This window comes from Pleurodeles waltl, chromosome 4_2, assembly GCF_031143425.1.
Source record: "Pleurodeles waltl isolate 20211129_DDA chromosome 4_2, aPleWal1.hap1.20221129, whole genome shotgun sequence".
Lineage (NCBI taxonomy): Eukaryota > Metazoa > Chordata > Amphibia > Caudata > Salamandridae > Pleurodeles > Pleurodeles waltl.
In genome coordinates, this window is record NC_090443.1 from 788,291,350 (window position 1) to 788,307,463 (window position 16,114).

A 16,114-nucleotide genomic window follows, 5' to 3' on the forward strand; every position below is an offset into this window, starting at 1 on the left:
TTAAAGGGAAAAAAACACAAACCTTCTTCTGAAGCCCTTTTTTCCCATTTAAAAAAAATAATGAAATTTTCACTGTATTTTGGCTAATTTCTTGGTCTCCTTCAGGGGAACCCACCAAGTCTGGGTACCTCTAGAATGCCTAGGATGTTGTAAGAGAAGGACGCAAATTTGGCGTGGGTAGCTTACGTGGACAAACAGTTATGAGGGCCTAATCGTGCCTTGCCCAAAATAGCCAAAAAATGGCCTGGCACCCGAGGGGGAAAAGGCCTGGCAGCAAAGGGGTTAAGAGTTCTGATATCTGTGGGACAGAAGATTTTCACATACAACTGTGTTTCTTCAGAGCACATGTGGAACTGAATATTTGAATTCTTCAGAATTTCAGTAATCGGTTTCATGAACAAGTTGAATAGCGTGGGTGACAGTGTGGAGGCTTGAAAGACTCATATTGAAGCCGGGGTAGTGTCAGAGAGTGTAAGGTTCATTTTCAATCTTTGAGCTATATTATGCAAGAATGAGGCATACCAATATAGAACGAGATCAGAGAGACCCACCCTATTCTTCAGGAAGCTGATGAAATGTTCATGTTTGACCGTATGATCCGCATTTGAGAGATCCAGTAGAAGAAGCAGGCAAGGTTGATTCTGACCAAGTATTCTAAGGACATCATCCATAATATGAGTAAGGCCATTTGAGTGTTGTGTCCAGCTCTGAAACCTGGCTAACAGTGGTCAAGGAGATGAAACTCCATAATGTGTTGCAGAGTTTCAGATGTACACATTTCTCTAGTAAGTTTGCAAGTGAAGAGATGTAGGTAATTGGTTGGAAATTATTAAGGTCAGGCAAGTCCCCATTAAGGTTTTTTGGGATTGGGGTGACCTGTCCAATTTTTAAGCAATCTGGACACAAGCCCTAGGAAAGAGATGCATTAAAAGTCTTAGTCCAAAGCGAGATAATGGAAGATCTAAACTCATTGATGAGATTGGTGTGCAGCAGATCAATAAAGTGATTAGACAGTTTTTTTTAGATTATTGTTTTGAGTGTATCAGCTCCATCAAGAAGTTTACATGTATTCCTAGTAGAATTGTTTTCCATATTAAGCCAAGTATGACTGGAGCTCTCCACATGCTGTGTTTGGGGAGACTGGGGTGCACCTGACTTTGTAGCTGCTGGGAAACAATTTGCAGGTCTAATTCAATTTTCCGTGTTTTCTCACTGAAAAATGCAGGGAATTCATCTCCTTTTAGGCAGTGATCCATAATCCAATGATTTGTGGTTAGATTTGTAGATAAATTGCTGTTTGATGATTTCAAAAAGCTTTTTTGGTCTGTTATTGGCATTGTCAAGTTGGGCCCTAAAGTAGTCTAATTTTGAGCTCTGGTGTGCTTGTTATAAGCACTTTTTAGTAACCTCAAGTGCATGAGGTGAGCAATAGAGGGAGAATTTCTCCATGTTCTCTCAGCAAGTATCAAGCTGCGCTTTCTATCATTGAGATTGCCATTGAACCAGTTTATGGAATTCCTACTAGGTATTCTTTTTAACTGTTTCAGATCAATTATGTCAAGAATATTAAACAGAGATTGGCAGTAATGACAGTAAGAATATTCACATTTGTCAAGTTTGTGGGAGGAAGTAGGAGGTTGTTACTTATAGAGGTTAATTTGGTTAGATTAATATTTCTCATGTCTCTAGACCGTTTATGGGGTTTATGAGGTTGGCCCTGTTTAGTCAACACCTTTTCCAAGATGAGGAAAGAGATTGGGTGTTGATCTGACCAATCAGAGGATGTGATGAATCAAATTGTATGACATTAATCTTGGTGATGATTAGGTCGAGGGAGGAACCTCTAGTGTGTGTAGAGTCATTACATGACTGGATAAGGTTGAGGTCAGAAAGGAAATCCTTGAAGATATTCAGTAAAGGGTAATTTGAGTTGTTCTAGTGAATTTTGAAATCACCAAGGAAGATCTGGTTGGAATGTTGATCAGAGATAGAAGAAATGGCCTCCATAAATTGTTCAATGAAAGGTAGCTAACTTTCGAGAGGGCGGTAAATCATGTGGAGTGTGCATACTATCTTGTCAGTGAATCAGCCAGTCAAAAAAACATTATGTAATCAAGATGATGATCACAAAAGCACAAAATTACAAACACATTAATTCATTAATAAAACACACAAGGTTTATAAAAGGATTTCCTAAAGAACAAATTTGCCCCAACCCTAGTAGCACCACATTATCCTAAATAAAAATATACAATTACTAAAAGCCCTAAAATCCACATATGAAAACACCATAATTTAATCAAACAAGACACATAACTTCTCCTTAATTTGGTCATACATCTGATAAAACTGAGCATAGAAAAACAAATCTCAGGAGTAGCTAGAGATTGTAAATTTCTCAAACCCTTAATGTGGGATTTAAAGTGCTAATGCAAAACAAGGGGTGAATGATACAATTTGAAAAATAACATAAATTGCTTGGTTGATTGTGAGGACACAGCATTACATGGACAGCATGAAAAAAGCGACCCTTGGCCTATATGATGCAAAAGCTAATAGATCGTGGACCATGTTCAATCTTAGCTTTGTCAGATAAAATCTCTACTGGGGGCTTCTTATCCATGTTAAGTAAAAATCCAAACCTGAGGTTCCCAAAATTTGCAAATAACTAATAACAGAGTTCATGCTAAGGGACATTACTATTTGCACTTCCTTCCTGTGAGAGGTTAAAGCCCTTTTTACCCAATTCTTTTTTGAGGCCCTATTGCTGCAGGACAATCAAAAAGAGTACTCAGACCTAAATTATAAAAACTACTCTTGACATAGGCCAGCCATGCGATGGTAAGCATATTGTCCAAATTAAGACAATCCTCTAAGAATCCCATGAAAAAATGAGCTTTGGGGTATTCTGAATTTTCAGCCATAATAAAAGAGCTATGCCCACCAAATCCTCCACAAAAGCCATTCCCAGTTCTATATGTAAAATAAAACTTGGTGAGGTCAGGTGTAGTGCTGGGAGTCTGCAGAAAAACATATTGTCTGCAACATGCAGCTTCATCGGGAGAGTACAAACCCACACACCAGCACCGTAAACCCCCAGCAAAATACACGTACTCTTATATAGTTGAATCATTTCTCTTATTGGTTTACGGCTGCAAGCACGCCTAGTCCTTAGTAAGTAACCTTACAAGGAGATGCGTATAGGTTGATGAACCTTTTGGATCGCATGGAATATTCTAGTCATGTAGTGACTACTGAAAGCAATAATCAGCATAAACAACTATTAACTTTCAATTGACAACATCTATAAACATCTATTCATGAATAACCACAACTCGGTAAAGAGTTAAACAATTTTATTTCCCTGTTGGTTACAATACTAAATCATCTGTTAGATCAACTTTATTCGATCAGCTCAATTATTGAAACATCATATACATAACTCGCAGAAAACATATGCTTGAATGCTCCTACATAAGCCAAATACTAAATCATCTGTTAGATCAACCGTATTCAATCAGCTCAATTATGAATTTATTAATGAAACGTCAAATACATAACTCACAGAAAACATATGCTTGGATGCTCCTACATAAGTCAAAAAAATTCTAGCATCAAATGCAGCGTTCAGCAGATAGCTCGTCAGTCATTTGTCAATATCAACGTCACCCTTAAAAAGCCTGCCTAACCAAGATTAGGATTAGCATGTGGGACTTCATGTAAAACAATTTAGAGAAAACATGAATTTAGAAAACATCTTTCTAAATGAGAATCTATTGTCAGCGCAGTTGGTACCTAGAAGAAAAGGCACAATTAGTCAGTCACATTTTCATAGCTACCTATCCACAGAATGGATCACTAACAAAGTCAGTCTTCTTCTTTAGGTCATCAAATGATCAGCTACGCATCAGGCTCTCAAGAGAATGAGCCCAAAGACAGAATCACAAACAGCTTCTCCTGACATCATCAATTCACCCCTCGCATCTGAAGTTTTCGCCCCCTAGTCATGACTTTTTATTAGGGCCAACCAGTCCATCCCCCTAATTCCCAATTGGTCAGTCAGTCAGCAGATATGACTTTAACCGATAGTATTTGTTTACCAAATCTACGAATTTTAATATTAGTCCTTTCACTTGATGTGGATTGGTCCGCTACATGATGTCTTCATCATCCGGCTCTTCAGGTATCTCAATTGTTGCATGTTCCCCTTCAGTCAGTGCCTCCATTGTTCAAGTCCTGGCAAAGTACATTTAGCCTACTCTACACATAATTGTATCACATTGTCTTCATCATCTCCTGTCCACCGGTACATTGCAGAAAATTCTAGCTAAGCAACTTTAACATCGGGTAGATCAAGGACAGGTCATGCATCCAGCTTCTTGCAACGCGGATATTATTTCAGCTCTCTGTTCGAGGCATAGGAAAACTAGGCCATGATTTCAGCTAACTTAGCACTACAAGTTAAGGTAAAACATAGGTTATGCATTTCAATATGACATATTACTACATTATTCTTGTATATTTTCCATTATTTCACACAGTTTCAGTTATTTTAGTACAATCTTGTATAAATGGCTGTCATGCCACGAGGGCACATTTTCAAACGTGGACATTATTTTCTCTACCATTAATTTCTCTACAAATTTTCCATTATTCAAACACATAAACATCATTAATAATTTTCTAATTAGCATATCTGCTTCAGCAGTCCCTCCTCTGATGACTAAATATGTCATCACACCTTTCTTTACTAATATTTTACAGTTCCATTTCAGTTGTATTTTGCCTCCTTCTCAAATTTTCCCTATAGATTTTTTCCCTAGGTTGTTCTTCCCTCCTCTGATTATTTTTAGATCTTCTTAATTGTACCCTTTGCCAATATTTGCATATACCCCATGATCCTAATCTACATGCAATCACAATTAATATTCCCTGTACAATTTTTAATAATACCCCATTCAAAATATGACTAAACCAATTGCCCACTGAAGCAAATCCTTTTTCAACTTTCTCCAAAACCCCTGGTTCCCTCAACTCTTTCAATTCCTTACTTGAATTAGTTAAGTTAGTGAGTAAGTCTCCTATCCCCTTATCATTATTAGGTATGTGTGAGCAACAATGCCTAGTATTAATCATCCTACACATTCCTTCATCTTTTGCTAAAAGTATGTCTAAAGCAAACAGATTTTGAAGCGTCATAGCGCTATCCGCTGCTAATTCAGTATCTAACAGGAGTATTGCTCCTGTAAAAATTTTCAGCATGTTATCCACAATAGTAGACAACTTCTGTATTCAAAATTACTCCGACAGAAGGAGTTACTGCACCAAAAATGTCTCCCACAATTGCAGAAGAGGGTTCCCTCCTCTGTCGCTTAAGATGTAACTCAGTCACTTTCGGAAACTTCTTTAGATCATCTATCTGATACATTTTAGGGAAAACTATCCCCAAATAGCATGTCCCATACCATCCTCTAGGAAGACAGTAATACGCATTTAGTCCACAAATATAATAAATCCCAGGAATCGCAGGGTCCTGACCATTCAGCATAAAAGTCTATTCACTCTGAAACAGAAACACATGCCTACATTCACTCATTCCCACAAATAAAGTGTCAGTGCGTGGTTTTGGCCTATATATACAAGGCTTCCCTACATGTAGTGCATCTAAACCTAACTTCCCTTGTGTTTTAATAGCAGTATAAGCATAATCATTCTCATCAGTTCTCTTCTCTAATCCCTTCTCTAACTGTTCCTTCAATGCCTTTCTCCTGTCGTCAGTATGCCCTATAAAGCTCTTTTCTAATGGTGTCAGCAAACATATTAGGTTATTCTTGTTCGCGTATGCGGTCCCAAATGTTAATGTTGGTTCAAAGAAGCCTCTAACTAATACTATATCATGCTCCTTAGCTACTTTACTCAGATATCTAATAATAGGAACAAATGAAAACACTATATAGTAGATAGAGTAAAAGTATTTTATATACCCTTGGTTACAGAATCTTGTTAGTAGCAAACTACAGCTAATGTCATATGTTAATGGCAAACTATGGTACGTAACTCCTTCCACTGAGGAAGGAATTTGCGTACACACAAGACAATTCCTTGCATTCATCGTCTCAACATACTCATTCAACAAGCGATAGAATACATTAGAAGAAAGCTCTCCTTGAGCATTAGTATAATCATGCAAGTATTTCTCATCTAACTTAAACCTTTTTAAAGCTGATAGTGTAGTAGTTTCAGGAACAGAAACAATAGTAGCCTTTTTCATATCATGAATAGACATTCCCACAATCATTATTATAAACATTGTTGGAAAATGGGTTATTGGTAAGGGCAGGTAGGTACCTACACCTAGCAACAAGCCACCAACCTCCACTTAGGTACAGTTAGGTCTCAGTAAATTAATCCCAGCTCAACCCTTGGTAGCTTGGCAACGAGCGTCAAGGCTTAAATTAGGAGACAGTGTGTAAAGCATTCAAATATCACAAAACAGTAATTAAATAAAACACAGGAAACAGTTTAAAAATCCAAAACCAATTTATAAAAATAGTTTATATTTGTATCTTTAAAATGACACAAAAACGAATAAAATCGGATAAAGGGAACCGGAGATATGAATTTTTAAAGAATTATTATTTTTCTAGCGCTTAGAAACAAAAAGCGCCAATCGGGTCATCTGGTTGCACCTCGACCGGGGCAAAGTCAAAGTTTCAGGCCGACCGCGATGGAGCCCTGCTCGGCTACAAGTCGCGGGAGGCCTCGGTTAAAAAGTTACCTTCTGACTTAGGGGGTTATTCCAACTTTGGAGGAGGTGGTAATCCGTCCCAAATGTGACGTATTTACCACCAGCCGTATTACGAGTTCCATAGGATATAATGGACTTGTAATACGGCTGGTGGTATATCCGTCACTTTACCGTCACTTTTGGGACGGATTACCACTTCCTCCAAAGTTGGAATAACCCCCAAAGTCTTTATTTTGAAGATTTTCTTCAGCGGGACGAACCTGCCAGTCGAATCCGACCTCCTGGAGCCCTTGTCCGGATACGCGATGCTGGATTTCTCGGTGGAGATTTTTACCTTCGGACTTAGTCGTTTTTTCGAGGTGAAAATCCTTTGACCGGGGTAAACCTGGATCTTGATCCGACGTCCATGGAGCCCTTCTCGGATAAAATGGCTGGGAGGTCCCGGTCAACTTTTTACCTTCAGACTTAGGGGGTGATTCTGATTCTGGCGGGCGGCGGAGGCCCCCGCCAGAATTCCGCCCCCATTATACCGCTCCGCGGTCAGAAGACCGCGGAGGGTATTATGAGTTTTTCCCTGGGCTGGCGGGCGGTCTCCAAAAGACCGCCCGCCAGCCCAGGGAAAAACTCCCTTCCCACGAGGATGCCGGCTCGTAATCGAGCCGGCGGAGTGGGAAGGTGCGACGGGTGCAGTGGCACCCGTCGCGTATTTCAGTGTCTGCAAGGCAGACACTGAAATACTTTGCGGGGCCCTCTTACGGGGGCCCCTGCCGTGCCCATGCCATTGGCATGGGCACGGCAGGGGCCCCCAGGGGCCCCCAGGGGCCCCGCGACCCCCCCTACCGCCATCCTGTTCATGGCGGCTTTCCCGCCATGAACAGGATGGCGGTAGGGGGGGTCAGAATCCTCATGGCGGCGGAGCGCGCTCCGCCGCCATGAAGGATTCCCCCGAGCAGCGGTAAGTCGGCGGTGCTCCCGTGGTCGGTGGCCCTGGCGGCCACCGGCCGCCAGGGTCAGAATGACCCCCTTAGTCTCTTTTTCTGAGATTTTTCTTTACCGGGACGAACCACCAAATCAGGCCGGGTCGCGGTTGAGGCAAGCCGGCTAGAATTTCCGCGGCGGGTCGGTCCCCCTCTGGAGCTTTTTTACAAAAATTCTCAAATCTTCTCCAAACTTCTGGGGCTTCACCCAGATGTTCTTTTAAGGTTCTTTTGGGGTCCACAGCTCACCCCAAGGGTCCAGAAGTTCTGAGATGGTCCTTGGGGGGTGCGGACTTCAACTCCCAGAATGCACCTGGCGCAAACTCCTTTTTGGCCACTTGACAGTGGTCAGCTGGTCACTTTTTCAGGAGTTGGTGCAGGGGACTCTGGATAGCAATTTTTCACCTGTAGCAAACAGGGAGTCCCTCCTTGAACCAGTGGAAGCCAGGCAAAGTCCTTCTTGTGGTGAAGCCCAAGTGTGCAGCTGGTGCAGTCCTTCTGAGTGCAGGTTCCAGGTGCAGGCCAGGGGTCCAGCAGGGCAGTCCTTCTTCTCCTTTAGTTCTTTTCTTGTTGAAATCTGGTGGGGATCTGAGGTGTGGGGGCAGGTCTGCCAGTTTTATCCTTGCTCCTGGGTGAAAATCAGGGGGGTCCTGGTTCTCCAATCAGGTACAGGGTCGTCCCCCTGTGATGACCACTGCAAAAATCCATCCCAAAAGGCAACATTCTCTAAAAATCCAACATGGCTGATTCTGATTTTTGGAGGTTACATCTGGCTGAGCCCACCCACTGGTGTGGCTAAAAATCATAAACACACCCCTCTCCTGCCCTCTCCTAATCTAATCAAGGGGGCACCTAGTTGTCTGGGGTTGCAGGATGTGGGGGTGTTGCTGGTTGCTCCAAATGTCCTTCTCTGCCTTTGAAGACCAGTTTGGCAACCCTCCCCCTTCCTGCCTCACCATCTGCTGAGGGGAGATTCTCTCCCACAAGCACATTCCTTTGTGTGAAGCCAGGCCACTTCACACCTCATCAAGGCAGCTTGGCTAAGCTGCTGCAGGCTGGCCAATCAGAGCACCGCAGCAAAAACAATGCAGGGCTGAAATTGGCAACTTTTTAGGTAAAGTCTAAAACTTTTTACCTGAACAAGTTATATTAAATCCAACAACTGGAAGTTGTGGGATTTATTACAACAATTAATTTGATACCAAATTCTTGGTATGCAACATTTAAGGAGACTTTACAATTTAAAATAAAGTCTCCCCATTCTAGCCTATGAAGGCCATTTACTTCAATGAGGGAAAAACAAATGTGGCTGTTTTTACCTCACCAGGGTTTATAAATCTATTTTTATAAAGTCCCTGCTTATAGTTACATGGCACCCAGCCCTAGGGGCACATAGGGCACACCTTAGGGGTGACTTATATGTAAAAATAAGGTAGTTTAAGACTTTGGAACTACTTTTAATTCCAAAGTCGAATTTGCATATAACTTTAATTTAAAAGCAGCCAGCAAGGCAGGCCTGCCTTTAAAATGACACTGGGCACCTCAGCAGTACACCTAGGTGTGCACCACCTCTGCTGTGGTCCCTAAACCTACATGCCCTACCATATACTAAGGACTTATAGGTAGGTTAACTTAGCCAATTATAATTAGCCTAATTTGCATATCCATTTTACACAGAGCACTGGCCCTGGGACTGGTAAGCAGTACCCAGGGCACAGCCAAGAGTCAGTAACCACCAGTACCTGTCCAAAAAGTGTGGGGGTGACCAGGGCAAAAAGGAGGACTTTCCTACACTGCCTCCCCCAGATGAAAGGTGATGGGTACTAACCTACACCCTGGTAGTCCTCATCAGCTAAGTCGAAAAACCTGGAAAGGCCATCTGCATTGGCATGGGCAGTCCCAGGTCTGTGCTCCACTGTGAAGTCCATCCCCTGTAGGGAAATGGACCACCTTAACAGTTTTGGGTTCTCCCCCCTCATCTGCATCAACCATCTGAGAGGTCTGTGGTCAGTTTGTACACGGAAGTGAGTGCCAAACAAGTAAGGCCTCAACTTCTTCAGGGACCAGACCACAGCAAAGGCCTCCCTCTCAATGGCACTCCATTTTTTCTCTCTGGGGAGTAGTCGCCTGCTGATGAAGGCAACTGGGTGATCTTGGCCCTCTTCATTAACTTGTGCTAACACTGCCCCAATCCCTTCCTCTGAAGCATCTGTTTGCACTATAAACTCCTTGCTATAGTCAGGGGCCAGTAACACTGGTGCTGAACACATAGCCTGTTTTAGGGTGTCAAAAGCTTTCTGACACTATGGGGTCCAAATGACCTCCTTGGGCTGTTTCTTGGAGGTAAGCTCAGTCAGAGGGGCCACTATGGTCCCAAAATTCTGAACAAACCTCCTGTAGTACCCAGTCAGGCCAAGAAAGGCCCTGACCTGAGTCTGGGTTTTAGGAGCCTCCCAATCCAGGATAGTCTGGATCTTGGGCTGGAGAGGTTGTACATGGCCTCCACCAACAAGGTGGCCCAGGTAAACAACTGAGCTTTGCCCTATCTGGCACTTGCTTGCCTTGATAGTCAGGCCTGCTTGAAGCAGGGCCTGAAGCACTTCCTTCAGGTGGACCAGGTGGTCCTTCCAGGTGGAACTAAATACAGCTATATCATCCAGATAAGCTGCACTGAAAGATTCCAACCCAGATAGGACTCTATTCACCAACCGTTGGAAGGTGGCAGGAGCATTTTTCATGCCAAAGGGCATCACCTTGAACTGAAAGTGGCCCTCTGGTGTGGAAAATGCTGACCTCTCCTTAGCTCCTGGACTTAAGGCAATCTGCCAATATCCTGAGGTCAGATCAAATGTGCTCAGGAATTTGGCAGCCCACAACCTGTCAATGAGCTCATCAGCTCTAGGTATGGGGTGAGCATCAGTCCTAGTGACTGCGTTTAGACCTCTGTAGTCCACACAAAATCTCAATTCTTTCTTCCCACCTTGGGGATTAGGTTTGGGCACCAGTACCACTGGACTGGACCAAGGACTATCAGAGGGATCAATTACCTTGAGCTCCAACATCTTAGCCACTTCAGCTTTGATGTTGGCCTTGACCTGGTCAGACAGCCTGTACAGCTTGTTCTTGACAGGCAAGCTGTCACCAGTGTCAACATCATGGACACACCAATTGGTGAGTCCAGGGGTCAGGGAGAACAGACTAGCAAACTGTCCCAAAACTTGTTTGCAGTCTTTTTGTTGCTGATCTGTCAATTTGGGAGAGAGTACCACTCCCTCCACTGACCCATCTTGTGCCTTTGAGGACAGGAGGTCTGGCAGAGGTTCACCTTCCTCCTCCTTCCCTTCATCAGTGACCATCAGCATGGTCATGTCTGCCCTGTCCTGGTGGGGTTTCATCCTGTTAACATGCAGGATCCTGTGAGGATTCCTGGGGGTGCCAAGGTCCACCAAGTAGGTGACCTCACCTTTTTTCTCCAGAATTGGATAGGGCCCAGTCCATTTGGCCTGAAGTGCCCTAGGAGCCATGGGCTCCAAAACCCACACCAGCTGTCCTGGGTGATACTCAGGCATGGTAGCCTTCTGATCATGCCAGAGCTTCATGAGCTCCTGGCTGGCCTCCAGGTTTCTGCTTGCCTTCTTCATGTACTCAGCCATGCGTGACCGCAGGCCCAGCACATAATCTAGCACATTCTCCTTGGACTCTTTGAGAGGCTTTTCCCAAGACTCTCTCACCAAGCACAATGGGCCTCTTACAGGGTGCCCAAACAGTAACTCAAAGGGGCTGAATCCAACCCCCTTCTGTGGCACCTCTCTGTAGGCAAACAGCAGGCATGGGAGGAGAACATCCCATCTCCTCCTGAGTTTGTCAGACAAACCCATGATCATGCCCTTCAGGGTCTTATTAAATCTTTCCACCAGACCATTGGTCTGTGGATGATAGGGGGTGGTGAACTTATAAGTAACACCACACTCATCCCACATGGCTTTCAGATAGGCTGACATAAAGTTTGTGCCGCTATCTGAGACCACCTCCTTTGGGAACCCCACTCTGGTGAACACACCAAGTAGGGCCCTAGCCACTGTGGGAGCAGTGACTGTCCGGAGGGGTATTGCCTCAGGGTACCTGGTGGCATGGTCCACAACCACCACAATGTACCTGTTACCTGAGGCAGTTGGTGGGTCTAGGGGACCAACAATGTCAATCCCCACCCGCTCAAAGGGAGTCCCAACCACTGGCAGTGGTATCAAGGGAGCCTTTGGCTTGCCCCCTGTCTTGCCACTGGCTTGGCAGGTGACACAGGAGCTGCAAAACTCCTTGACTTTTCATGACATTTGGGGCCAATACAAATGGTTGACCAGCCTGTTCCAGGTCTTGGTCTGTCCCAAATGTCCAGCTAAGGGGATATCATGGCTTAAGGTAAGGAGGAATTCTCTATACTTCTAGGGGACCACTACTCTCCTAGTAGCCCCTGGTTTGAGGGCCTTTGCCTCGGTGTAGAGAACTCCATCCTCCCAGTAAACCTTGTGGGTCCCACTGGTATCACCTTGTTCTTGCCTGGCAGCAGTCTGCCTCAGGCCCTCAAGAGTGGGACACTCTCTTTGTCCCTGGCACAAATCTTCTCTGGTGGGCCCACCTGCCCCTTGCAGTTCTGCCAAGTCAGGCAGAGCTTGAAGGGGAAGGGTCCCTCCCTGAGAGTTCAGATCCTCCCCCTCAGGGTTGGATTCTTCCTGGCCCTCTGTACTTGTAGGGGCTGGCAAGCCAGCCCAGTGCCCGTTCTCTTCTTCTTGGAGGCTTGGCCCATTGTTCCAGGGTCCAAGTGTCCAGCACTTCTCTGTTGTGCCGCCTGTGACCTGGTCACAGCACACACCCATTCAGGGAGGTCCAGCATCTGTGCATGGACCCTTCTCTCCACTTCTGACCATTCAGATGCTTCAAGATCATTTCCCAGCAGACACTCTTCTGGGAAGGCAGGAGCTACAGCTACCTTCTTAGGGCCAGTCACACCTCCCCATTCCAGACTCACCATGGCCATGGGATGGAGTTTGGTTCTGCTATCTGCATAAGTCACCTGGTGGAAGACACCAGGTAAGTCCTGTTCTGGAGAAACCAGCTTCTCTGTGACCATTGTCACACTGGCTCCTGTATCTCTCAGAGCTTCCACCTCAGTCCCATTGACTTTTGGCCTCTGCCTATACCTCCCCATGATGGGAGGTAAGGTGGCCATAGTTGCAATGTCCACCCCACCCACGGATACCAAGGTGACCTCTGTGTACCCTGATTCCAGCCCTGGGCCAACTTCCACCCCCAACCCTACACTAGCAATCCCCTGGGATTGCCCACCAGTGGGGGGCTTCTTGGAGCAGATAGCATCTCCTCTTTTATGTCCAGGTTGATGACAGTCAAAACACTTGCCGGCCTTAGCATGCTCCTGAAACCTTCCTGCTTTAGCAGGATCATAATTCTTTCCCTGATACCCTTTCCCTTTAAAAGTGAAATGGCTCGGGGCTCCCCCTCCCTGAGAAGTTTTTGGGGACTCTTGTGAGGACTCCTTGGGCTTTTTATCATCTTTCCCTTGGTTCTTCCCCTGAGAAGAACCATGTCCTCCCTTTTTCTGATCACCCCCTGGGGGTTTCTGGTTAACCCTAGTTCTTAACCAGTCATCTGCTGCCTCCCCCAGCTCTCTGGGGTTGGTCAACCTAGAGTCAACTAGATACTGGCGGAGCTTCTCTTGGACACAATTGGTTAGAAGGTGCTCCCTCATAATCAAATTGTACAGCCCCTCAAAGGTACTTACCTTGTTGCCCTGTATCCAGCCCTCCAGTGCCTTTACTGAAATGTCCACAAAGTCCACCCAGGACTGGGTGCTTGTCTTTTGGGTGTCCCTAAACTTGAGCCTATACTGCTCTGGGGTCAGACCAAACTTTTTAGTCAAGCAACTCTTCATACTGGGGTATGAGTCTGCATCCTCCCCACTCATGGTTAGGAGCCTATCCCTCCCAGAGTTGGGAACTAACTCCCAAAGAAGTGAACCCCAGTACTGAGGCTTGACTCTCCTCATCTGGAGGGCCCTCTCAAAGGCCCACAGCCACTTATCTATATCATCCCCCTCTACATAGGCAGGAACCACCCCTTTGGGTAATCTGTGGGAAAACCCCCACCCAGGGACACCTCAGCTTCTTTATCGCTGCCACCATCTCTTTTCTCCTTGTTTGCCCACTTTTTCTTTTCTAGGGCCAGCTTGTCTGCTTCCAAAGCTATGTATGCTAGCTGGGCCTCCAGCTCTCTTTCTCTGATGGATGGGTTCTCTCCTCCTGAAAGGACCCCCTTCCCACCACTAGCTTTGGGTCTGCCCGTAGTGACTGTATTTACTGAGGACCGTTCTTCCTCATCCTCACTTAGGCTCAGATGCCTTCCCTCCCCTGAGTGGTTAGAGCTAGCATCCTCCCCTTTTTCTCCCTCCTCTGGAGCTTCCTCTGAGTCTACCTCTTGGGCCTCAGCCCATGCTGTCAGGGATTTGATCAGGATTTGCTTCCTGAGATCAGTGGTTGCAGGCAACCCTCTTTCAGTACACAACCCCCTAAGCTTGACTACTGTCAGTGTGGGTAGGCTAGCCAGTTCAAGCTCCATGGTTCCCTAGTTTTGTGTCAACAAAAACTTTTTGCCAAAATTGGAAACAAGAATTTAGAGAAATTACAAAAATTCAATAATTGAAATTAATCTAAATTAATAAAAAAAAAAAATTATTAAAAATTAAAAAAAAAAAAATGTTTGCACTAAGACAATTTGAAGGATTTTTAATTTGTTTTACTTAAAACTGTAACGTGATACTGAACACAAGTACAGGATCCCACCGCTGCCACCAAAAATGTTAGAAAATGGGTTATTGGTAAGGGCAGGTAGGTACCTACACCTAGCAACAAGCCACCAACCTCCACTTAGGTACAGTTAGGTGTCAGTAAATTAATCCCAGCTCAACCCTTGGTAGCTTGGCAACGAGCGTCAAGGCTTAACTTAGGAGACAGTGTGCAAAGCATTCAAATATCACAAAACAGTAATTAAATAAAACACAGGAAACAGTTTAAAAATCCAAAACCAATTTATAAACAAAGTTTATATTTTTATCTTTAAAATGACACAAAAACGAATAAAATTGGATAAAGGGAACCGGAGATATGAATTTTTAAAGAATTATTATTTTTCTAGCGCTTAGAAACAAAAAGCGCCAATCGGGTCATCTGGTTGCACCTCGACCGGGGCAAAGTCAAAGTTTCAGGCCGACCGCGATGGAGCCCTGCTCGGCTACAAGTCGCGGGAGGCCTCGGTTAAAAAGTTACCTTCTGACTTAGTCTTTATTTTGAAGATTTTCTTCAGCGGGACGAACCTACCAGTCGAATCCGACCTCCTGGAGCCCTTGTCCAGATACGCGATGCTGGATTCCTCGGTGGAGATTTTTACCTTTGGACTTAGTCGTTTTTTCGAGGTGAAAATCCTTCGACCGGGGTAAACCTGGATCTTGATCCGACGTCCATGGAGCCCTTCTCGGATACGATGGCTGGGAGGTCCCGGTCAACTTTTTACCTTCGGACTTAGTCTCTTTTTCGGAGATTTTTCTTTACCGGGACGAACCACCAAATCAGGCCGGGTCGCGGTTGAGGCAAGCCGGCTAGAATTTCCGCGGCGGGTCGGTCCCTCTCTGGAGCTTTTTTACAAAAATTCTCAAATCTTCTCCAAACTTCTGGGGCTTCACCCAGATGTTCTTTTAAGGTTCTTTTGGGGTCCACAGCTCACCCCAAGGGTCCAGAAGTTCTGAGATGGTCCTTGGGGGGTGCGGACTTCAACTCCCAGAATGCACCTGGCGCAAACTCCTTTTTGGCCACTGGACAGTGGTCAGCTGGTCACTTTTTCAGGAGTTGGTGCAGGGGACTCTGGATAGCAATTTTTCACCTGTAGCAAACAGGGAGTCCCTCCTTGAACCAGTGGAAGCCAGGCAAAGTCCTTCTTGTGGTGAAGCCCAAGTGTGCAGCTGGTGCAGTCCTTCTGAGTGCAGGTTCCAGGTGCAGGTCAGGGGTCCAGCAGGGCAGTCCTTCTTCTCCTTTAGTTCTTTTCTTGTTGAAATCTGGTGGGGATCTGAGGTGTGGGGGCAGGTCTGCCAGTTTTATCCTTGCTCCTGGGTGAAAAGCGGGGGGGTCCTGGTTCTCCAATCAGGTACAGGGTCGTCCCCCTGTGATGACCACTTCCTGGGAAGTGTGGCAAAAATCCATCCCAAAAGGCAACATTCTCTAAAAATCCAACATGGCTGATTCTGATTTTTGGAGGTTACATCTGGCTGAGCCCACCCACTGGTGTGGCTAAAAATCATAAACTGGTAAGCAGTACCCAGGGCACAGCC